Raw genomic sequence first — 24751 nt, 5'->3', positions numbered from 1 at the left:
AATCATCCCTGCCTTCCTCCTAGCTCCTGGTGGTTGTAGGCAGTGCTTACTTTTCTGGGCCTGTGGATGCTTCACTCTGGCCGCTGCACCCATCTTCACATTGTGTTCTCGCTGTGTCTCTGTCACATTTGATTAGGGGTCCCTGGCACAGACATAAAGGACCTGCCTGCCATGTGGGAAACCCAGGTTCCATCCCTGGGTCAGGAAGGTCCCCTGAGAAGGGAATGGCTACCCACCCCAGTATTTTTTCCTGGAGAATTCCATGGAAAGAGGAACCTGGAGGGCTATAGTCCGTGGGGTTGCAAAGAGTCAGACATGACTGCGTGACTAACACTTTAACTTTTTTACTTTTCCATGTATCCCAGTATTACTTCATCTTGACTAATTACATATGTAAGGACTCTGTTTCTCAAATAAGATGACATTCTGAAGTAGTGAGGTTGAGAATTTAATATATCTCTTGGGGGGGGGCATAATTCAACCATGACATAGAGTTATCATTTTAAGCCATTATTTTTTTAAAATTTGTTTATTTATTTATTTGTGGCTGTGCTGGGTCTTTGTAGCTGTGTGTGGGCTTTCGCTGGTTTTGGCAAGCTGGGGCTGCTCTCTGGCTGCGGTGTACCGGCTTCTCATTGCGGTGGCTTCTCTTGTTGGTGAGCACAGGCTCCAGGGCATGTGGGTTCAGTAGCTGGAACTCACAGGCTCCAGAGTAAGGGCTCAGTAGTTGCGGTACATGAGCTTAGTTGCCCTGGCAGCATGTGAAATCTTCCCAGACCAGGGATTGAACTCATGTCCCTTTGCATTGACAGGCAGATTCTTTACCACTGGAATACCAGTAAAGTCCAAACCCACTATTTTGAACCTATTCATTATGTAGCAGTATTTACTCAGAATGTGAGAATGAAGGGATGGCTAGGAAAGCAGCTGAAACATCAGTGGAAATGTAATTTACCAGAATATCCCTCTAGGAGGCTACTGTATGTGGCTGAGATAATCAGTTTTCTAATTAGCTTGCAGGGGGTGCTGAATCCTCCTCACAAAAGACGGATGTTCCAGCAATATCACGTGGTTGAATAATAACAGACAGCTTCTCTAATGCCTTTTTTTTTTAAGTTAAATTGTTGATTTTTTTTTCCTTTTAGTATTTATTTACTTGGCTGTGCTGAGTCTTAGTTGTAGCATGTTTGATCCTTGTTGCTTTCTGAGACATGCAGAATCTTTTTTAGTAGCAGCATGCAAACTGTTAGTTGCACCATGCAGAATCTAATTCCCTGACCAGGGATTGAACCCGGGTCTCTGCATGGGGAGCTTGGAGTCTTAGCCAGTGGACCACCAGGCAGGTCACCTTAATGCCTTCTAATGTAGGAAAATAACTTGAGTTTTGCTTTGTAAGATATTCCTCCTTCTTAAATAAATGTTGAATATTAATTTAAAGAGAATCAATGTGATTATTAGAGTGTTTCTGGCCTCCACGTCTATCAGCATGGCTTTGTTTACTAACACCTTCCCCATCAGAGGTCTGATTAGCTGTGGGTTACAGTTGCCTGGTTAAGTGTCTAGTTTCTCCATAGACCAGATGCAATCCTGAGAACAGGGTCGGGCCTTGTCTTGCTCTCTCTTGAATCCCCAGCACACTTTTTGGCACATAGTAGGTGCTTAATAGTCTCTGAAAGCATGGATGTTGGAAAAGGGACAAAGGGACTTAAAGTCTATATGATGATGAAAGGTATATATATATAAAAACATATCAGCTACAAATCATCTAAAGATGCTAGAAAAAATATTTTTGAAAATTGAAATTCTTTTCTGTTAATGGAAGAACCTTTAAGAAAATAAGGGAATTGAGAGGCCAGGAACAAATTGGAAACCTCAGTCCAGGGAAATAAGACTGCTGACACCTTGAGGACTTCTATCTAATTTCTACTAATTATCTACCTTATTGGCAGTCTAAAGCTTGAGCTTCTATGGCACAAGAAAGACAAGGAAGAATCAAGGGATGATAAACATGACTGGGAAAAGTTGAAAAAGAACCAAACAAAGATTCTGGGAATTTAAATATATCACATATGAAATTAAAAACTCAGTGGAACAGCTAGATAGAATAGACACTGCTGGAGAAGGAATTAGTTAACTGGAAGATAGATCATAATGTAGTGCAGAAAGAAAAAATGAGAGGTTAAGGTTAAGAGACATGGAGGATGAAATGAAAAGGTATATGTCTAATAAGATTTTTAAAAAGTGATTAGAGGAATAATGGTAGAGAAGTGATATTCAAAGAGGTCGTAGCTGAGAATTTTCTATGATTATTAAAAAGCATGAATCTTCAGATTCAGCAATTCCAGCGCTATCAAGGTAAATGAATGGAAGTCCATATACAAATACCTCATAATCTCATTAAAGGATATCAAAAGCAAGTAGAGATCTTAAAAATATCCAACAGTAAAGGTGTCCATATGTGTGTAGATTTATCTCTGGGCTTTCTATTTTGTTCCATTGATCTATATTTCTGTCTTTGTGCCAGTACCATACTGTCTTGATGACTGTGGCTTTGTAGTAGAGCCTGAAGTCAGGCAAGTTGATTCCTCCAGTTCCATTCTTCTTTCTCAAGATTGCTTTGGCTATTTGAGGTTTTTTGTATTTCCATACAAATCTTGAAATTATTTGTTCTAGTTCTGTGAAAAATATTGCTGGTAGCTTGACAAGGATTGCATTGAATTTGTAGATTGCTCAAAGTCTGCAAGCAATAAATGCTGGAGAGGGTGTGGAGAAAAGGGAACCCTCCTACACTGTTGGTGGGAATGCAAACTAGTACAGCCACTATGGAGAACAGTGTGGAGATTCCTTAAAAAATTGCAAATAGAACTGCCTTATGACCCAGCAATCCCACTGCTGGGCATACACACCGAGGAAACCAGAATTGAGAGAGACACATGTACCCCAATGTTCATCGCAGCACTGTTTATAATAGCCAGGACATGGAAACAACCTAGATGTCCATCAGCAGATGAATGGATAAGAAAGCTGTGGTACATATACACAATGGAGTATTACTCAGCCATTAAAAAGAATACATTTGAATCAGTTCTAATGAGATGGATGAAACTGGAGCCGATTATACAGAGTGAAGTAAGCCAGAAAGAAAAACACCAATACAGTATACTAACACATATATATGGAATTTAGAAAGATGGCAATGATGACCCTGTATGCAAGACAGCAAAAGAGACACAGATGTGTAGAGTGGACTTCTGGACTCTGTGGTAGAGGGAGAGGGTGGGATGATTTGGGAGAATGGCATTGAAACATGTATACTATCATGTAAGAATGAATCGCCAGTCTATATCCAATGCAGGATACAGGATGCTTGGGGCTGGTGCACGGGGATGACCCAGAGAGATGTTTTGGGGAGGGGGGTGGGAGGGGGGTTCATGTTTGGGAATGCATGTACACCCGTGGTGGATTCATGTTGATGTATGGCAAAACCAATACAGTATTGTAAAGTAAAATAAAGTAAAAATTAAAAAAAAAATCCAACAGAAAAAAAAAATTGTACCATAAGGAGAGTGGTACAGTGGGAATGTGCTGGGCCCCAAACCCAGAGGTCAATGGATTGAAAAAAAAAATTGTGTCATTCATCGCTTTTGTAATGAAAAGAAATCAGGCTAAAAGTCTATTAGTTAAAATAGTATAAATAGTAACAATGAAAGACAGAATAATAATGACTTTAAAGGACTTTGAAAATTCACACCAACCAAGGATCTATTTTTTCTTTATTGACTATGCCAAAGCCTTTGACTGTGTGGATCACAATAAACTGTGGAAAATTCTGAAAGAGATGGGAATACCAGACCACCTGACCTGCCTCTTGAGAAACCTATATGCAGGTCAGGAAGCAACAGTTAGAATTGGACATGGAACAACAGACTGGTTCCAAATAGGAAAAGGAGTACGTCAAAGCTGTATATTGTCACCCTGCTTATTTAACTTATATGCAGAGTACATCATGAGAAACACTGGGCTGGAAGAAGCACAAACTGGAATCAAGATTGCCGAAAGAAATATCAATAACCTCAGATATGCAGATGACACCACCCTTATGGTAGAAAGTGAAGAGGAACTAAAAAGCCTCTTGATGAAAGTGAAAATGGAGAGTAAAAAAGTCGGCTTAAAGCTCAACATTCAGAAAACGAAGATCATGGCATCCGGTCCCATCACTTCATAGGAAATAGATGGGGAAACAGTGGAAACAGTGTCAGACTTTATTTTTTTTGGCTCCAAAATCACTGCAGATGGTGACTGCAGCCATGAAATTAAAAGACGCTTACTCCTTGGAAGAAAAGTTATGACCAACCTAGCAGAGACATTACTTTGCCAACAAAGGTCCATCTGGTCAAGGATATGGTTTTTCCAGCGGTCATGTATGGATGTGAGAGTTGGACTGTGAAGAAAGCTGAGTGCCGAAGAATTGATGCTTTTGAACTGTGGAGAAGACTCTTGAGAGTCCCTTGGACTGCAAAGAGATCCAACCAGTCCATTCTGAAGATCAGCCCTGGGTGTTCTTTGGAAGGAATGATGCTGAAGCTGAAACTCCAGTACTTTGGCCACCTCATGCGAAGAGTTGACTCATTGGAAAAGACTCTGATGCTGGGAGGGATTGGGGGCAGGAGGAGAAGGGGATGACAGAGGATGAGATGGCTGGATAGCATCACTGACTCGATGGACGTGAGTCTAAGTGAATTCCGGGAGTTGGTGATGGACAGGGAGGCCTGGTGTGCTGCGATCCACGGGGTCACAAAGAATCGGACATGACTGAGTGACTGAACTGAACTGAACTGAAGGACTGCATACCTCAGTCTCTAATAAGACTGAAATAATTTCTTAAAAGATAATTTATCTCTTAAGAATAAATCTAGATCCTAGGTATATACTAAAGAGAATTGAAGTAAATGTCCATATAAAAACTTGTACACAAATGTTCATAGCAGTGTTATTTGTAAGAGTGAAAAAGTAGAAACAACCTAAACAATCTAAATATACACCAGTTTATGAATGGATAAGGGCTTACCTGGTGGCTCAGACAGTAAAGAATCTGCTTGCAATACGTGAGTCTCAGGTTTGATCCCTGGATCAGGAAGATCCCCTGGAGAAGCAAATGGCTACGCACTCCAGTATTCTTGCCTGGAGGATTCTATGGACAGAGGAGCCTGGCAGGCTACATACAGTTCATGGGGTCACAAAGAGTCAGACACAACTGAGCAACTAACACTTTCATTTTTTCATGAGTGGATAAGCAAAATGTGATACATCCATATAATAGGGTATTACTTGCCATAAAAAGGAATGAAATTCTGATCCATGCAATAGCACGGATGAAGCTTGCAAACATTATGCTAAGCAAAAGAAGCCAGACACAAAAGGTCACTAATTGTATGATTTCACTTATATAAAATGTCCAGAATAGGCAAATTCATAGAGACAGAAGGTAGATCTGTGGTTGCTAGAGGCTGGAAGGGAATATGGAGTAAAAGCTGATGAGCATGGTTTTTCTTTTTGGGTGATGACATGTTCTAGAATTAGATTTCTTGTTTGTTTTGTTTTTTTGGCTGTGGGTGCTCTTTAGTGTGATGCGTGGGCTTCCCTAGTTGTAGCCCTTGGGTTTAGTTGCTCCATGGCATGAGGGATCTTAGTTCCCTGACCAGGGATTGAACTTGAATCCCTTGCACTGGAAGATGGATTCTTAACCACAGGACCACTAGGGAAGTCCCAGTGGTGAGGTTTGTTAAACCTTACAAATACACTAAAGCCACTTAATTGTTCCCTTTCAAAGGGTGAATTTTATAGCCTATGAATCACAAAAATCCAAAAAATAGTAATAAAGGTAGAAATAAGGACATTTTCACTTATAGGCATACCTTGAAGACGTTGCAGGTTCAGTTTCAGACCATGAAGATAAAGCAAATATCTTAATAAAGCAAGTCACACAAACTTTTTGGTTTCCTAGGGCATATAAAAGTTATGTTTTGGGAATTCCCTGGTGGTCCAGTGGTTAGGATTTGGCACTTTTTTTTGGAAGGCCTGGGCTCCATCCCTGGTCAGGGAACTAAGATCCCACAAGCAGCACAGAGCAGCTAAAAAAATGTTTTGTTTGTTTACACTGTAGTCTGTTAAGGGTGCATTAGCTTTATGTCAAAAAAATGTACATACCTTAATTAAAAAATATTTATGGCTCAGAGGGTAAAGTGTCTGCCTGCAATGTGGGAGACCGGGGTTTGATCCCCGGGAGAAGGAAATGGCAACCCACTCCAGTACTTTTGCCTGGGAAATTCCATGAATGGAGTAGCCTGGTAAGCTATAGTCCATGGGATCTCAGAGTCGCACATGACTGAGCAACTTTCACTCCAAAAAATGCCAACCAGCTTCTGAACCTTCAGTGAGTTGTAGTAGTAACATCAAAGACCCCTTGTCACAGATCAGCACAGCAAATATAATAGTGGAAAATATTTAAAATATTTTGAGAGTTACCAACATGTGACACAGAGTGATGAAGTGAGCAAATGCAGTCGGAAAGAACAGTCCTAATGGACTTGCTCGATGCAGAATTGCTACAAATCTTCCATTTCTAATAAACACGTGTGCATGTGTGTGTGTGAGCGTGCATGCTCAGTCACTGAGTCGTGTCTGACTCTTTGCAGTCCCATGGACTGCAGCCTGCCAGGCTCCTCTGTCCATGGAATTTTCCAGGAAAGAATACTGGAATGAGTTGCCATTTCCTACTCCAGGGGATCTTCCTGGCCCAAGGATTGAACCCACATCTCTTGCGTCTCCTGTATTGACAGGTGGATTCTTTACCGCTGCGCCACCTGGGAAGTCCCACTACACAAAAAGACACAATAATGAAGCACAATAAGGTGAAGCTGAATAAAAGGTATGCCTGTTTACTTAAAACTGAGATAGTTTATAAACAAGAGATCCCTATTCAAGGAGTTTCTGAAGGATGAACCTGAGAATAAAAGTGATCTGAGGAAACAAGTCTCAGACACCAGAAATAATGATGAATGGAAAAAAATAATAAAAATAGGGGTAAATATAAACAAACACACTGACTGTCCAAAACAGTGTCTATTCCATGGGGTTAAACAGGAGATGGAGCTAAATGCCTGGACTTTTAAGTAAAAGGAATTAAAGGTTTTGAAGCAGTTTGTATTGTTGCAGAGAAGGGCAAGATATTGATTAACTTTAGACTAAGTTAAGTTGGGTAATAATTTCAAAATGCTGAGTCACCAATAAGAAAATAGTAGAATGCCCATTCTCTACACAGTACAAGGGGGGAAAAAATGGAATGAGTGAAAAAAACCTCAATTAATTCAAAATAATGCAACAAAGAAGATGAAAATGAATTCTTAGGAAGCAGGACAAATTAAAAAGAAAACAAGATCAGAAATAAGGTCAAATATATTTGTAAGCTCCGTAAGTATAAATAGACTGAACTCTCCAGTTAAAATTCATGTGCTGTCAGATTAACAAACAGAATAACCAAATGCTGCTCACATGAAACATGTCTAAGACATGAGGACATATAAAAAATTATAAGTAAAACAGTGAAAAACTATCAGAAAAATACTAATCAGAGACATGTGTAAAACATGAGGACAGATAAAAAATTGTAAGTGAAAGAGTGAAAAACTATTAGAAAAATTGAAACCAAAACCAAAAGAAAATTGGCATAGTTACATTACTATCAGACAAAATATTAATTGACTTTGAGGCAAAAAGTCACCTTTTCAGATATAGAGGGTCAATGCATGCAATTTAAATTTACAAGGAGAAAATCATAGTTTTAAATTCATGAATACCAAGTAATGTAAATCCCTTACCAGATATATTATTTGTAAATATTTTTTTACCATTCTATGGGTTGCATTTTCTCTTTATTGATAGTGTCCATAGAAGCACAAAAGTTTTTTAATTTTATTAATAAGTTCAATCTATCTTTTTTTTTTCTTATTTTGCTCATGCTTTTGGGGTCATATCTAAGAATACTTTGCCAAATCCAATCTCATGGAGGTTTGCCCCTATGTTATCTTGTAAGAGTTTTAAAGTTTTAGCTCTTACATTTAGGTCTTCGATCCATTTTGGGTTAATTTTTGTATATGGTATGAGGTAAGGGTTCAACTTCATTCTTTTGCATGTGGATATCCAGTTGTCCTGGCATCATTTGTTGAAAGGACGATGCTTTTTCCATTGAATGACCTTTATACTATTGTCAAAAGTCAGTTGACCATAGATATATGGGTATATCTGTAGTTTCAATTTTAGTTCCTTGATCCATATATCTAGCCCTTGCAGTACCACACTATCTTACTGTTGCTTTGTAGCAAATTTTGAATTCAGCAAGTGTGAGTCCTCCTACTTTGTTGTTCTTTTTCAAGATTGTTTTGGCTATCCCCGATTCTTTGTAAGCCTTCCCTGGTGGCTCAGGCGGTAAAGTGTCTGCCTGCAGTGAATCAGCCTGCCAATTTCTACAAAGAAGTCAGCTGGGTTTCTGACAGAGATTGCGCTGAATCAGTATTCAAGTCTTACATTTCTTTACAAGGGGAGCATATCTCCAATCAGTTGGTACACAAGAGTAGGACCAAAGGACATTCTTGACCAAGCTGGTCTGGTGTGCCCCCATGTGTGTGTCCTCAAGAAGTCGCATTCAGCATGGGTGTCACTGGGACTGGATGTGTGTATTGAGTGTGTAAATAACTGAAATAGAAACCCCTTCAAGACCCTTCCAAGCTTGTCCTCAGGACTGCAGTAATGGGTGATCTTAAGCCCCAAGCCACAGACCTTGTGGTGAGGATTTGAGTGAAAGCAGTTATGTGGGAGGTGGTCTCAGGAAGTCCTGGAAGGGGAGTGGTGAAAGGGTCCAGGGAGGAGAGAGAAGTCAGCAGAGTGCATCTAAATGAGCCGGTCATTGCTGTGGGCATCTGGGACTCAATTCCACTGGGCACCTTTATGAGAGGGTAGAGAACAAGGGTTCTCAACTTCAGCACTACTGATGTGTGCGTGCATGCATGCTAAGTCACTTCAGTCGTGTCCGACTCTGTGGGACCTTATAGACTGTTGGGCTGGATAATTCTTGATTATAGGAAGCTTTCCTGGGCATTGTTGGATGTTCAGCAGCATCCTGGCCTCTACCTGTTAGATACCAGTGGCAACCATCCAACCAAAATGTCTCCAACCATCCAACCAAGATGTTGCCAAATGTCCTCTGGGAGGCAAAATTGTATGGTTGAGAATCACTGGTATAGACTTGTTTCAGAATTGTCACATCCAAGAGGGAAGGAAGCTGGGGTAGATACACACCAAATCCTCTTCATCATTGTTAAGGCTGCTCCTGAAGGTGTCAAATCCCTCCACCTTTGTCCTGTCCTGGGGATCTATTGACCATGATCCCAGCCCAGAGAAAGGTCTCAGGCAGTGCTGCAGGTGCCCATAGTAAGAAGCCACCAGCATCCGTGGAGATAATGAGGCCTGCAGGGATTGTGGACCCTCGCAGAGCATCTACCTGGATTGTGCCCCATGAGGCTTTCAGTTCAGTCCAGTCGCTCAGTCATGTCCGACTCTTTGCCACCCCATGGACTGCAGCACTCCAGCCTTCCCTGTCCATCACCAACTCCCAGAGCTTGTTCAAACTCGTGTCTCTTGAGTCCAACCATCTCATCCTCTGTTGTCCCCTTCTCCTCCTGCCCTCAATCTTTCCCAGCACTGGGGTCTTTGCCAGTGAGTCGGCCAAAGCATTGGAGTTTCAGCACAGCATCAGTCCTTCCAATTTTTCATTCAGTACTGATTTCCTTTAGGATAAACTGGTTGGATCTCCTTGCAGTTCAAGGGACTCTCAAGAGTCTTCTCCAACACCACCACAGTGCAAAAGCATCAATTCTTCGGTGCTGAGCCTTCCTCATGGTACAAATCCCACATCCATACGTGACTACTGGAAAAAACATAGCTTTGACTAGATGGACCCCGTCAGCAAAGTAATTTCTCTGCTTTTTAATATGCTGTCTAGGTTTGTCACAGCCTTTCCTCTAAGGAGTAAGTGCCTACCAGCCTCATGGCTGCAGTCTCTATCCACAGTGATTTTGGAGCCCAAGAAAATAGAGTCTCTCACTGTTTCCATTGTTGCCCCATCTATCTGCCGTGAAGTGATGGGACCAGATGCCATGATTCCAGTTTTCTGCTATGTTGAGTTTTAAGTCCAAATCCTCCCCATGTCTGTAGCTTGGCCTGAACGTCCATGTTCCTGGGGCTTGTGGGTTCCACTGCATCACTGTGTTGAAACCAAACCTCCCCCCATTCCCTCCTGCCCCAACAAAGCTTTGGCCCCTCAGCTTGCTTCCTAGTTTTCCCATCTGTCATCGTAGGCCTGGCCCAGCTCCTTCAGGTTGAGGAAAGATGACTTGCAAAGCCTTATAGACAGAAAAGCCCCTAAATGATGTTTCTCCAGGTGGAAGGCACTGGTGGAAAAGGTGCTCACAGAATTCCGCCCCTCTCCTCGTCTCAGCTCCCTGTACCCACTAGAGCCTCTAAGGATTTTCTTCTTTTTCAGTATGCTCTGTGATTTGAGCAATCTTACCTCTTCTCTGGGCCTCAGTCTTCTATACAAAACATGGATCTGGTCGAGGTGATGCAGATGACCTTGAAATGTCTTTCCAGCTCCAGTGGCCTCTGAGAGCCCTGGGAGGCAGTGGGGAGACACCAGGCGACCAGGGGCCAGCTGGAAACTGTGACAGCTCAGCCCCCAGTGGTGTCACTGGCCTCTGATCTCCACTGTGTGCCCGACACTCTGGGCCTGGTCACAGCCCAGCGCGGCCCCTCACTCACTCAGGAACATCTGCTACAGCATTTACCACGTTAATAGATTAGCTCTGAGAATCGGGCAGGTGTTTTCCACCCAAGCCAGAAAACATCAAAATCAGATTGCTCTCCAAGCCTTTCCGCACAAGCAATCGAGTTAGAATGACTCATACGGTCTAACAGATAATAAAACACACATAACATTTGCTTTAAGGTACAGGCGGGGGTATTTTGTCCCGCGCTTAGGAGAAACAAAAACTCACTCTATTTGGGAATAGGGTAATTGAATACAGATGGGAGGAGGTAAATGAAAGAATTTAGCAAATATCTCAGTGGAATAGCTAATGGGAATGAGACAGAATAGGAAATTAAAAATTATTCGAAGCAGATGGACCATTCTTTGAGTTTTTAAAAATTTATTAGGGCCGCGAAAAAATGTGTCTGTTTATTTTCTACGGCCATGAAATTAATGACTTGGTGAGTTTTGCTTGTGCAATTTTATGACTGCCATGTCATCTGTCATAATTTGGGGGCTGTTTGATATGGATTTATGAATTTCCCTACCACCCCACCCCTCCCTGATTTATTGGTGTGGGTCATATGTGAACTAGGCTGTCCCCTATCAAGGGAGCAACACCAATGGCAGCATAACCCCATGGGCCCCATGGGTGGGGGCCTTGGGGGATTCTTGGCCTGGAGGTGAGTGGAAAAGCTATGGAGGGTGACTCTGGGGCTGTGGGAAAGGGGCAGGCCTGACCTGGCTGAACTTCCTCTGTAGGGATGACCCCAGCCTGCCCGGGCTGGGGAGGAGGTGTTGGGAAGGGGTTTCCTGCAACCCACTGGAAGCAGGAAGCCAAATGGGCTTCTTGTGCTTGGCTGAGAGTGAGGTAGGGGCTATTGCTGTTGCTTCAGCCCAGTCTAAGAGCCACATGGCTTCCTGCCCCTTCAGCCCCCACAGCTGGGCTCACCTGCCTCCAGATCGGAGGCTCAAGGGAGGAGAAGAAAATGCACACTGACTGGGAATCTGTGTGCCTGGCCACGTGCTGGGGGCTCAAGAGCGTCTTCCAGAGTAGTGGTTTTTGGCACAGGGGACGGGTTTCATGGAGGACAATTTTTCCATGGATAGGGGGTGGGGGATAGTTGGGGATGATTCAAGTGCAGTACATTTATTGTGTACTTTATTTCTATTATTATTACATCAGCTCCACCTCAGATCATGAAGCATTAGATCTTGGAGGTGGGGGATCACTGCTCTAGATGGTAGTTAAAATGGGGCTTTACAACCAGCAGATTTGGGTGCAGTTTAGCTCTGATTCTTCCCAGCTGTGTGCCTTTGGGCTGTTTATTACCCTCTCTGAACTTCAGTTTCCTCCTCTGTAAAGTAGGAGTAGAAATGCCTAATGAAAGGACTGTTTTGAGGCTCATAGGCTATGTATAACACCCCAGCACATAGCAAAGTGCTGGCAAATGATTGATAACTATTATTATTATTATTAAGCATCTTGAGGTGGATATTATTATTTCCACTTGACAGATGGGGACACTGAGGCTCAGAGAGGTTACATGAGGTCGCATGGTTAAAGGGATGGAGCTGGGCTTTCCACACAGATCTGCTGTTTTTTCCCATGACTCTTGAGGCCCAGCCTGTTATGAACTGGGAAAATCCAGACTCTGGGGGGTACAGTTCAGGGCTACAAACTCATGACCCTGTCCACTGGTTCCTTTGCCTGGGCCTAGCCTGGTCCCCATCTGGTCTGGGTGCCCACCACACACTCAGTCCTGGTGACCAGTCCCTTCTGCTGCTTGGGTTGCCTATGGGGACAGAGCCTCATCTCCACCATATCACTAGGGCTAGCTGGCCACCTTGTCCAGGTGTGGGTGGGAGGGGCTGTCCATCCTCAGGACCAGGCCCATCCTAATCCTCTACCTCCCCTGACCCAGCTCCCAGAAGACACTGGAGGCAGTGGGTGTGGCTCAAGGGCCTCTCAGGCCCAGGAGTTCTTTGGGGACCAATATCTGCCTTGGCCAGATGTCATGGTGTGTGGAGTGTGACTTCCAGACAGGCTGCAGGTAGCTTTGCGTCACATCTGAGCTCTCTTCCCTTTAGGTCCACCTCTTCCCAAATGTTCAGGCCCTTCACGCCTCTCTCAGCACCTCCAAATAACAACAGTAACAACTCCTATTTCCCCAGCATCTGAGATGAGCACTGGTTCATGCACTCAGTCGTTTATCCCTCCATTGGTTCAGTGTTTATTGAGTGATTTTTATGAGCCTGGCACTGTTCCAGCACTGGAGATACAGTGGAGACTAAAGCAGACATGGTCCCTGCCCTCACTGAACTTACATCCCAGTGGGGAGGAGAGGCAACACGTTACTCTCTAACATGTTAGGTAGACTTAAGGACTTTGAAGAAAATTAAAGTAGGCTTTCCAGGTGGTGCTAGTGGTAAGGAACCTGTCTGCCAACGCAGGACACAGAAGAGACATGGGTTTGGTCCCTGGGTTGGGAAGATCTCCTGGAGGAGGGCGTGACAACCATATGTTATTAACCATAATTTTACTGATGAGGATACTGAGACTCAGAGAGATCAGACCATTTGGCCAGGGTCACACAGCAGACAAAGAAAGGTTCCATCCCTCAGCCTCTGTGAATTATTCCGACTGTACCACATTACTTCTCTGCATATTACAATTGGGTGACACAGCAGAGTGAGACCTAGGGTCCAGAGGGAGGGTGAGAGCTGGATACAACTCCAAAGTGGTTTGCAGTTTCACATGTCTGGAAGGTGTGGCTCTGAGTGCAGGCAGGGCTTGCTCCTGTGGCCAGGAGGCCCGTGGCAGCCCCAGCTGTAAGGATTCTTTAAGGCTGAAGTGCTGGGCTCTGACAGGGCAAGATGGATGAGAGCGCTGGGCTTAGTACCCGACTGAATTTCCTGAGCAGTTTTCATCCAGATGGTCTCCGGGAGGATAAAGTTTAAGAAGATTGATTCCCTGGGAAGGGAGGACAGGAAGGAGAAAGGGCTCCTGGCCTGTCTGCCCACAGTGGAAACATCTCTTGTCTTCGAATAAAGGAAACTACTGCTTTGAAAGGTGTGACTGGATGGGCTTAGTGGCTCGTGTGATTTGCAGGCCTCGGGAGAGGGGCAGGACGACAGGAGGGGGTGCTGCTGACTTTCCGGTCTGGGAGGAGGGCAGAGGGAGATGCCCTCTGGATGGGGCATCGGCAGGCCCTTCAGTGTTAGGGGTCCACTCAGGTCCAGTTTCCTCAGCAACCCCTGGATTTCTCGCTTCCTCTTTCAACTCCAGATGACTTAAGGTTCCCTGTTGACCACCGGTGCTCACAGCTTCATGCCTCCAGGTCTTTTCTCTTGCTGAGCCTGGGCTTGGAAGATCACCATTTTGCGATGGGGTGGCACTGTGTGTGTGTGTGTAGATGATAAATGATACGGGAACTTGTATCATGGCAGGAAAACTGGCCTGAAAGTTGCAGAAACCTTCTGGGAGAGTCAGGACAGAGGCTTGAGGGTATTAAGAACTTCGAGGATCTGTAAGTTAAATGCTGTGAATGTTCTGAAATGACTTGGTGATAGTTGCACATTTTTGTGACTCAACCCCAAACCAATGAATTGAATACTTTCAATGAGTATACTCATGGGATATGTGCAGAGAAGGCAGTGGCATCCCACTCCAGTACTCTTGCTGGAAAATCCCATGGACGGAGGAGCCTAGTAGGCTGCAGTCCATGGGGTCACTAAGAGTCAGACACGACTGAGCAACTTCACTTTGACTTTTCACTTTCATGCATTGGAGAAGGAAATGGCACCCCACTCCAGTGTTCTTGCCTGGAGAATCCCAGGGATGGGGGAGCCTGGTGGGCTGCTGTCTATGGGGTCGCACAGAGTCGGACACGACTGAAGCGACTTAGCAGCAGCAGCAGCATGGGATACGTGAATTTTATCTCAATACAGTGATTATTAAAGCAACAACAAAAAGACACAGTGGCAGGGAAGGCTATTGAGATCCTTGAGATAAAATCATCGTGGGACAGGCTTGGCCCTGGTGGGTTGTTTGGTGGCAGGCAAGGTGGCTCTGGGTGAGGCAGAGAAGTCCAGTTGTTTTAGTTTATGCTCTGAGATTTTGTGTGTAGCAAATTGTTGTTTTTTTAAATATATACTTCTAGAAAATTTCAAACAGATGAAGATACCAAAGGATTCTTTAAGAAAATGTCAATCAGAACACTTTAAATATCCAAAAAGAGAGAAGTATAATGAATTCCTGTGTACCCATCATCCAACTTCAACGATTATCAACTCATGACCATTTTTTTTCATTCACCTCCCCATTCACTTTTTTCCCCATTCACTTCTGCCCTTTCTAGATTATAGTGTAGCAAATCCCACACATCACATAATTTCATCTGAAAATAACATTATCATATGTAAAAAAAATAGTAATTTTTCAGGATCATCAAATATGCAGTCATTACCCAAATTTCCAAATGCTTCATTAATGTCTTTTTTTTTTTTTTTTTCATTAATGTCTTATTTTTAAAAAAATAGTCAGGATTTAAATAAGCTGCACATTGTGATGAATTGATATATCTGAATCTTTTTTAATCTACAAGTTTCTCCTTCCATTTTTGTTTTTCTTGAAATTGGCTTGTTGAAGAAACTGGAAGAGATTCTTACAGCATGGATTTTCCAATTGTATGTTTAATAAGCTCCTCTGAATCTTCTGTAAATTGAGGGTCGAGGTCTGATCAGATTCACATTTTGTTTTTTATTTCTGGTTTAGGCGGCTATGTCAGTAGTGGGGGTGTATGGTCCCATCGGGAGACACATCGTGTCTGGTTCTTTCTTTGTGTGATGCTCAATGTCTGTATTCATAAATTTGTTAGGGGCTGTGAAAGCTGTCATTATTCCTTCTGCATTTGTTAGCAGAGAGAAGCTTCTCATCTACTGTCTGGTTTCCCAGTGGTACAGCTCATCTAGGAAAGGCAGGATGAAGCTGGATTTATCCTTTTATCTACTGGTCTTTAAAAGAATGAGTTAGTTCCCCATCATCCTCTTGAGTTTATTTGCTTTTAGTATCATTATGAGCCTGGAGATTGAGACATAATTGGTGAATTTCAATCCATTGCAGTTAGTTTTATTATTGATGCCTTGCTTGTCTCACCTTTGTCCGGTATGAACACTTCACTTGGCCTCCAAATCCTTTTGGCACCACTCTAGTGGTCTTGGTGCTTCCTAGGTGGTGCTAGTGCTAAAGAACCCTCCTGCCAATGCAGAAGAAATAAGAGACACTAGTTCGATCCCTGGGTTGGGAAGAACCCCTGGAGGAAGGCATGGCAACCCACTCCGGTATTCTTGCCTGGAGAACCTCATGGACAGAGGAGCCTGGCTGGCTATAATCCATAGGGTCACATAGAGTCAGACACAACTGAAGCGACTTAGCACAATGCACTAGTGGTATTTGACGGGTCCTTGCTAGTTGATATGATGTGGCTCCTCTTGTCCATTCCCTGCCTCAGAGTTAGGATCAGCCGTTTCCTGTGGATGAATAAACCTAGGTTCTGGGGCTCTTATATCTGGTGTACTGTTTTGGCTTGGGCACCGTGTGACTCAGAGAGCTCAACCTGGTCCCACTGCTGTGGACAGAGCACGTGGCCAGGTCTCAGTGTAAGCCGCACTTGCTCAAGAAAGCCTTTGCTGCTCCCCCAGACCATATCACAGCCCCTCTTTTATATCACATTTTAATTTTATTTTTTAATTTGTGGCTGTGCTGGGTCTCCCTTGCTATGCTGGCCACTCTTTAATTGCAGTATGCAGGCTTCCCTTGTGGAGCATGGGCTCTAGGGAATGTGGGTGTCAGTCGTTGCGGCACATGAGCTCAGTATTTGCGTCTCCTGGGCTCTAGACCACAGGCTCAGTAGTTGTAGCACACGAGCTTCGTTGCTCTATGGCATGTGGGGTCTTCCTGGACCAGGGATTGAACCCATGTCTCCTGCATTGGCAGGCTGATTCTCCACCACTGAGCCATCAGGGAAGCCCCTACATTTCTTGCTTTGCTCATTTTGGTTAACAGTTATTCTTAGTTGCAAGCAATAGAAACTACCTCTGCTAACGTACATGGAAAAGGGGTTGATTTTTTTTTAAAGTATATATCAGGATATTGGTTTGGCTGTGCTGACAGATAAAGATAGAGGACTTATTTCTGTCTTGTAAAAATATAAAAATGATAGGCAGTGGGGCAAGGGAGGCTATAGGGTGACTCTGCTCCTCAGGGTTGTCCAAGACCCAGGTTTCTTCTGTCGTGTTGCTCTCCATCCCCTGTGGCAGCACTGGCCAGCAGAAGTTTTGGTGATGGTGGAGACCTTCCCTACCTCTGCTGTCCAGTACAGTAGCCACTGGCCACATGTGTTTATTATGGTTATAGTGACTGAGGAACTGAGTCTTAAATTTTATTTCACCTGAATTAAATGAATTTAGGCTTATGTGACAAATGGCTCCAGTGTTGGACAGTGTGCCTTTAGAAGTTGTCCTCCTCTGCCGGGCTATGAAAGGGACTCCACCAATCTACCTTGTAGATCTCAGGATGGAGTGGAGGAAGAGGGGTGAGAAGCTTGCTTCTGAGGACACACACCATTCTTGTCATATCCCGTTGGTTGAGACTGGAGGGACAGGCCTCCCTGAAAGGGAGTCTGGGAAATGAAGTCTCTAGCTGGACGGCTGTGTGTCCAGCTGACACTCAACAGTTGCTGTTACTAAAAGGAAGAGGTGGTGGGGAATAGATATTGGTAGACAGTGAGAGACAAGGAAACTGGGTAGCTTTAAACTGTTGCCAGGAGTCAGGAGGTAAGGAAGACTGTGAACCAGACCTTGAGGCCTCTAAGGCAGACATAAAGCTCAGAGTTCTCACTGTGTTGCTGACCCTATATCTTTGTCACTCTGTGACTCCTGGGTCACAACTGAGGGGTTCATATTATCACCCCAAATCTTACAGCAGGGTCCCCAAGATCCACAGCTAGCTGTATGTTCATCATTTAACCCTCAAAAAAAATTCTTGGAGAAAAGAACTATCTCTCTTTTTTTTAATCACTAATCTCCCTCCAATCTCAGCTTCCACCTTCACATCACCTTCTCTTTGTGTCTGTCTCGAATCTCCCTCTACCTGTCTCTCATGAGGACACTTGGCCTTGGATTTAGGGCGCACCTAGATAATACAGGGTATGCTCTTCTTCTAAAGATCCTTAACTTATTCACATCTTTTGCCATATAAGGAAAGACCAGTTCTCAGAAAGGACACAGACGTATATCCTTTTGGGGGTCACCCTTCATCTCACTATAGCCCAACTCACAAACCTGGTAAAGAGGGTCGCTGGGTTTCACAGTTCCAGGGACGTGACGTTTAACCTAGTGGCACTATTGGTGTCAGCAGAGCTAGGATCTGAATCCAGGCCAGCCTGATTCCAAAGCTCATTGTTTCCATCTAGAAGTTAACCTCTAGAGCTTTGAAAGTTAAAGCAGTTCAAGAACAGAGAGATGTGGCTGGTGGCACACTTTCCTCATCGTTGAAGAAGGTCTCATCCTGGATGAGCTCTCAGCTCTACCATCATGGGTTTCCTTCCCTCTCTCTTCCCTCTCTTACTAGTTAGTCCCTCCCCTGCCCTGGTGGGGTGTGCTGTGCCTCTAGAAGAGAAGAATTCCTCACATCTGTAAAGTGCTTTACAGTTTATGAATAGTTTCATATAATATAAAGTTGAGGACTTTTTTTTTTTAAGAATTGGCACCACTTATTGTTCTTGATTTGAAAAGCAGAAAAGTTGAGATCCTTTGGCATTTTTCAAGGAAAAATAGCCTCCAGATTAAGTTGATTTTGTAGCTGACCCTTGCTTGATTTCTTCTTGAGGTCAGTTGCCTTTGATGGGGGAAAAAAAAAAAAAAAAAAAAACCTCCCCATGCCTGCAGCCTGAGGAAATGGACAGATGAAGGAGGAATGAACAGCCCAAGGCAGCCCGGTGTGGGGGCTGCTGCCCAGGGCAGGGGTCTGCGGAGAAGGAGGTGCCCATAGGCCTTGCTTGCCTCTGTGGGGATGTTGATTCTGGGCTCTTCAGGGCTGGGTGCCAGGTGGGGAAGCGGTACCCAGGGCACCAGCCTCTGACTGGTTGTGGCTGCTTTTCCCTGAATCCTGGTATGTACACCCTTGAGAATACTCATGCCTGCTCACTGCAAAGCTGCTCACATATCCATACTCAAAACCCACATCAACACACGCTGGTATATAGGTGCGCATATACGCACACACACACGGGTCTATGCTAGCACTTTTTAGCCACTTACTGTGTACTAGGCTTCACACACACACACACACACACACACACGTCTATGCTAGCACTTTTTAGCAGCTTACTGTGTACTAGGCTTCCCAGGTGGCTCAGTGGGTAAAGAGTCCTTCTGCAATGCAGGACACGCAGGAAATGTGAGTTTGATCCCTGGGTGTGGAAAGACCTCCTGGAGAAGGGAGTGGCTCCCCACTTCAGTATTCTTGCCTGGAGAATCCCGTGGACAGAGAAGCCTGGAGGGCTATAGTCCATGGGGTCGCAGAGAGTCAGACACCACTGAGTGAGTGAGCATACATCTTACTTTACTGGCACCATTTGATCAAGTGCTTTTCATTCATGAATTTGTTTCAGTCATTACCACAACCTTATAAGATAGGTAATATTATTTTCTCTGTTTAACAGATGTCGAAACTGAGGCACAAAGAGGCTCAGTCACTTGCGTGAGTTGGACTTGAACCCAGCCCATCTGGCCTAGGGCTTCCCAGGTGGCGCTAGTGGTAAAGAGTTTGTGTGCTAGTGCAGGAGACACAGGAAACCTTGGTTTGACCCCTGGGTTGGGAAGATCTCCTGGAGGAGGAAATGGCAGCCCCCTCCAGTATTCTCGCCTAGAGAATCCCATGGGCAGAGGAGCCTGGCGGGCTATAGTCCATGGGACTTCAGAGAGTTGGATAAAACTGGACACACGCACACGCGTGCATGCACACACACACACACGTCTGGGCCTAGAGTTTCCACAGTGCTTTCCCATCTATTCTGGTGTGACACACGTGAACACACACACACACACGTTGCGCCACTCACAATGCTACCAAATCGTGTGCAAATGCACTCTGATATACACACTCACTGCTGACCCTACATGTGCACTCTTGCTGCTCCTCTGGCCTTCCTTCCCTCCCAGGGACCTGTTTTCTTCCGAAGCCAGTGACTGAGGCCAGGCCAGCTGGTGTCAGGGTCAGGATGGGGGTAGGGTGGCTGCTGACAGGGTGATGGAAAGCAGGAAAGTCACAAATAAGCAAACAGCCCCGCCTGGACACAGCTTCGCAGAGTGTTTCCTGAATGTCCAGGGACTTGTTTATTTTTCGACGACTGTCCAGAGCCGACCCCATGTCTTTTCCTTCCGAATGGCCGTCTTGATGGAGCCACAGTGCTGTGGGTCTGGCTGGCTCAGAGCTGATGTTTACAAATGTCTCTCTTCTCTAACAGAGGCTGGGAGGCCCTCATGGGGTGGGTCCCGTCTTACTTTTCAGCCTTGTCCTTCTAACCCTGGGTTCCGGCTGCTGGCTGGCTTTGTGATCCCTCACCCTTTAGCCCACTCCAGCCCCTCTGCCTTTGTTTGAGCTGTCCTCTGTCTGGGATGGCCAATTCCTGTTCTCTAGGTAAATCCTACTCTCCTTCCTGGATCTAACTCAAATGACACTTCCTGCAAGAAGCCGTCTAGGGTTCTTTCAAGGTATAAGGAATCTCTTCCTTTTCCTGGCACTTAAAAAAATTAAATTTTAATCATGGCAAAGTACATATAACATAAAATTTGCCATCTTTAAGTGTACAGTTCAGTAGTGTTTAGTACATCCACATTGTTGTGCAGCCATCACTACCATGCATTGACAGATCTCTTTATATTGCAAAACTGAAGCTCAGTTCCCATTAAACAGTAACTCTCCAGTCACCCCTCTCTAGCCCCCGCAACTACCATTCTATACTCTATCTCTATGAATTCGACAACTCTTGGTACCTCATATCAGTGGAGTCATATAGTAATTTTTATTACTGATTTATTTTACTTAGGATAATATTCTCGGTGTTTATCCATGCTTCAGCATGCATCAGAATTTCTTTCCTTTTTAAAGGCTGAATGATACTCCATTGCATGTACATACCACATTTTCTTTATTCATCTACCAGTGGACATTTGGATTGCTTCGACTTTTTTGCTGTTGTGAATAATGCTGCTATGAACATGGGTGTATATCTCTTTGGTACTTTGTTCTTTCACAGTCCTTGTTTGTCCATTCATTTGTTGATGGATATTTGACGTTTTCCAAGTTTTGACTATTACAAATAAAGCTGCTATAAATATTTGTCTACAGGTCTTTATGTGGACCTATGATTTCATTTCTCTTGGATAGCTATCTGGGAGTGGGGTGGAAATGCTAGGTGTATATTTAACTATCTAAAGAGACTGTCAAACAGCTTTCCAAAGTGGTCGTACCATTCTACATTCCTAGCAGCAATATGTAAGAGTTCCTGTTCCTTCATATCCTCACCAACACTTGATAAATCCTTTTCATTTAAACTATTCTAATAGGTATGTAGTAGTGTCTCATTGTGGTTTTGATTTATATTTTCCTATTGACCATTGTTTCTCATATATATATATATATATATATATATTTTTTTTTTTTTTGCGAAACTGTTCAGATCTTTTGCTGATTTTTTTTCCATATTGGGTTGTTTTCTTATTACTGAGTTTTCAGAGTTCTTTATATATTCTAGATTTAAGACCTCTATCAGACATGTGATTTGAAAACATTTTTCACAGTCTATGACTTGTCTTTTTCATTATCCTGACAGTGTCTTTAAAGAGTAGGAAAATTCAACTTTGAAGTCCAATTTATTATTTTTTCCTTTATGTCTTATGTTTTCCATGTCATATCTGAGAAACTGTTCCCCAACCCAAGGTCAAAAAAATTTCTGAAATTTTTACAATTTTAGACTTTGCATGTAAGTCATGATCTATTTTGATTTTTTTACATATATATATATATATATATATATTTGATATCCTCTTCCATTATAGGTTATTATATGATAGTATAGTTCCCTGTGCTATATAGTAGGTCCTTGTTGGTTATCTATTTTATATGTAGTAGTGTGTATCATTTTAATCCCAAACTCCTCTAATTTATCCCTCTTGCCCCTTCATTTTTGGTGTTTTTTTTTTTTTCCTGTATTTTTATTTTTTTAAAATATTTTTAATTGGAGGATAATTGTTTGACAGTGCTGTATTGGATTCTGCTGTATGACAATGTCAATCAGCTATAAGCATACATATGTCCCCTCCCTCCCATTACCACTACCATAAGTTTGTTTTCTATGTCTGTGAGTCTGTTTCTGTTTCGTAAACAGGTTTATTTGTATCCTTTTTTTAGATTCCATGTGTAAGCAATATTATATGATATGTCTTTCTCTGTCTGGCTTACTTAGTGTGATCATCTCTAGGTCCATTCATATTGCTGCAAAGGACATTATTTCATTTTCTTTTTATTCAGTTCAGTTGCTCAGTCGTGTCCAACTTTCTTTGACTGCATGGACTGCAGCACACCAGGCCTCCCTGTCCTTCACTATCTCCCAGAACTTGCTCAAACTCATGTCCATTGAGTCGGTGATGCCATCCAACCATCTCATCCTTTGTTGTCCCCTTCTCCTCCTGCCTTCAATCTTTCCCAGCATCAGGATCTTTTCTGATGAGTAGCCCTTTGCTTCAGGTGGCCAAAGTATTGGAGCTTCAGCTTCAACATCCATCCTTCCAATGACTATTCAGGATTGATTTCCTTTAGGATGGACTGGTTGGATCTCCTTGCAGTCCAAGGGACTCTCAAAAGTCTTCTCCAACACCACAGTTCAGAAGTGTCAATTCCTTGGTTCTCAGCCTTCTTTGTGGTCCAACTCTCACATCCATACGTGACTACTGGAAAAAGCTTTCTGTAGCTGAATAATATTCCATTGTATATCTGTACCACATCTTCTTTATCCATTCATCTGTCGATGGACACTTAGGTTGCTTTCGTGTCTTGGCTGTTATAAATAGTGCTGCAATAAACATTAGGGTGCTTCTTTTAGAATTATTTGTTTTTCTCCAGCTATAAGCCCAGGAGTGGGATTGCTGGCTCATATGGTAAGTGTATAGTTTAAGAAACCTCCATACTATTCTCCATGAAGGCTGCAATTTATATTACCACCAACAGTGTAGGAGAGTTGCTTTTTTCTCTCTAGCATTTATTATTTGTAGACCTCCTGATGATGACTATTCTGAACTGTGTGAGGTGGCACCTCATTGTAGTTTTGATTTGCATTTCTCTATAATTAGTGATGTTGAGTATTTTTTCATGTACCTTTTGGCCACATATATAAAATGGCAACCCACTCCAGTACCTTTGCCCGGAAAATCCCATGGACGGAGTAGCCAGTAGGCTACAGTCCATAGGGTCACAAAGATTTGGACACGACTGAGCGACTTCACTTCACATGTTTTCTTTGGAGAGATGTCTTTAGATCTTCTGCCTATTTCTTGATTTTTTTTTTTTAACATTGAGCTTATGAGTTGTTTGTAATTTTGGAGATTAATTTCTTGTCAGTGGCATTATTTGCAAATATTTTCTCCCATTCTGTGGGTTGTCTTTTTGTTTCGTTTATGGTTTCCTTTGCTCTGCAAAAGCTTTTAAGTTTAATTAGGTCCCATTTGTTTATTTTTGATTTCATTTCCATTACTCTAGGAAGTGGATCCAAAAAAATCTTGCTGAAGTTTATGTCAAAGAGTATTCTGCCCATATTTTCCTCTAGGAAATTTTTAGTATCCAGTCTTACATTTAGGCCTTTAATCTATTTGAGTTTATTTCTGTGTATGATGTTAGAGAATGTTCTAATTTCATTATTTTATCTGTAACTGTCCTGTTTTCCCAGCATAATTTATTGAAGAAAGCCTTTTTTTCATTGTATATTTTTGTTTCAGATTAATTTACTATATGTGCATGGGTTTGTTTCTGGGCTTTCTGTGCTGTTCCATTGATCTATATTTCTGTTTTTGTTCCAGTACTATACTGTTTTGATGACAGTAGCTTTGTAGTATAGTCTGAATTCAGGAAGCCTGATTCATTCATGCTCTGTCTTTCTTTCTCAAGATTGCTTTGGCTAGTCACAGTCTTCTGTGTTTCTGTACAAGGTTAAACTTTTTTTTTTTTTTGCTCTAGTTCTATGAAAAATGTAGTTGGTAATTTGACAGGAATTGGATTGAATCTTTAGATTGCCTTGGGTAGTATAATTATTTTGACACTATTGATTCTTTCAATACAAGAACATGGTATATCTTTCTATTTGTGTCACTGTTGATTTGTTTCATTAGCATCTTATAGTTTTTGGAGTACTGGTCTTTTGCCTCCTTAGGTAGGCTTATTCCTAGATGTTTTATTATTTTTGATGCAATGGTAAATGGGGTTGTTTCCTTAATTTTTCTTTCTGACCTTTCATTGTTAGTATATAGAGATGCAACAGATTTATGTATATTAATTTTGTATCCTACAAGTTTACCAAATTCATTGATGAGCTCTAGTAGTTTTCTGGTAACACCTTTAGGATTTTTAATGTATCTGCAAACAGTCATCTGCAAATGTCATCTGCAAACAGTGACATTTTACTTCTTTTTAAATTTGTATTCCTTTTATTTCTTCTCTGATTGCTATGGCTAGGACTTTTAAAACTATGTTGAATGATAGTGGTGAGAGTGAACGTCCTTGTCTTATTCCTGAACTTAGAGGAAATACCTTCAGGTTTTTACCATTGAGTTCAA

At 42.8% G+C, this 24751-nt stretch overlaps 1 long non-coding RNA gene across 6 annotated transcripts in view; it reads left to right on the top strand.

Annotated features, from left to right (window-relative positions):
• The window catches only part of LOC120865266, a 97097-nt gene that overhangs the window by 15418 nt on the left and 56928 nt on the right, over positions 1 to 24751 (top strand). Inside the window, exon 6 of one of the 6 annotated variants that reach the window (XR_005721355.1) lies at positions 6840 to 6928. The exons of 4 other annotated variants lie outside the window; for them this stretch is intronic. This is a non-coding gene — a long non-coding RNA (uncharacterized LOC120865266). Of the gene's footprint in view, positions 1 to 6839; positions 7876 to 24751 lie in introns of those variants that run through there. One more of the 6 variants, XR_005721354.1, reaches the window with a different exon arrangement.

The sequence above is a fragment of the Oryx dammah genome, unplaced genomic scaffold (genome assembly GCF_014754425.2).
Source record: "Oryx dammah isolate SB20612 unplaced genomic scaffold, SCBI_Odam_1.1 HiC_scaffold_6, whole genome shotgun sequence".
Lineage (NCBI taxonomy): Eukaryota > Metazoa > Chordata > Mammalia > Artiodactyla > Bovidae > Oryx > Oryx dammah.
This window is presented reverse-complemented; position numbering and strand designations above follow the sequence as displayed.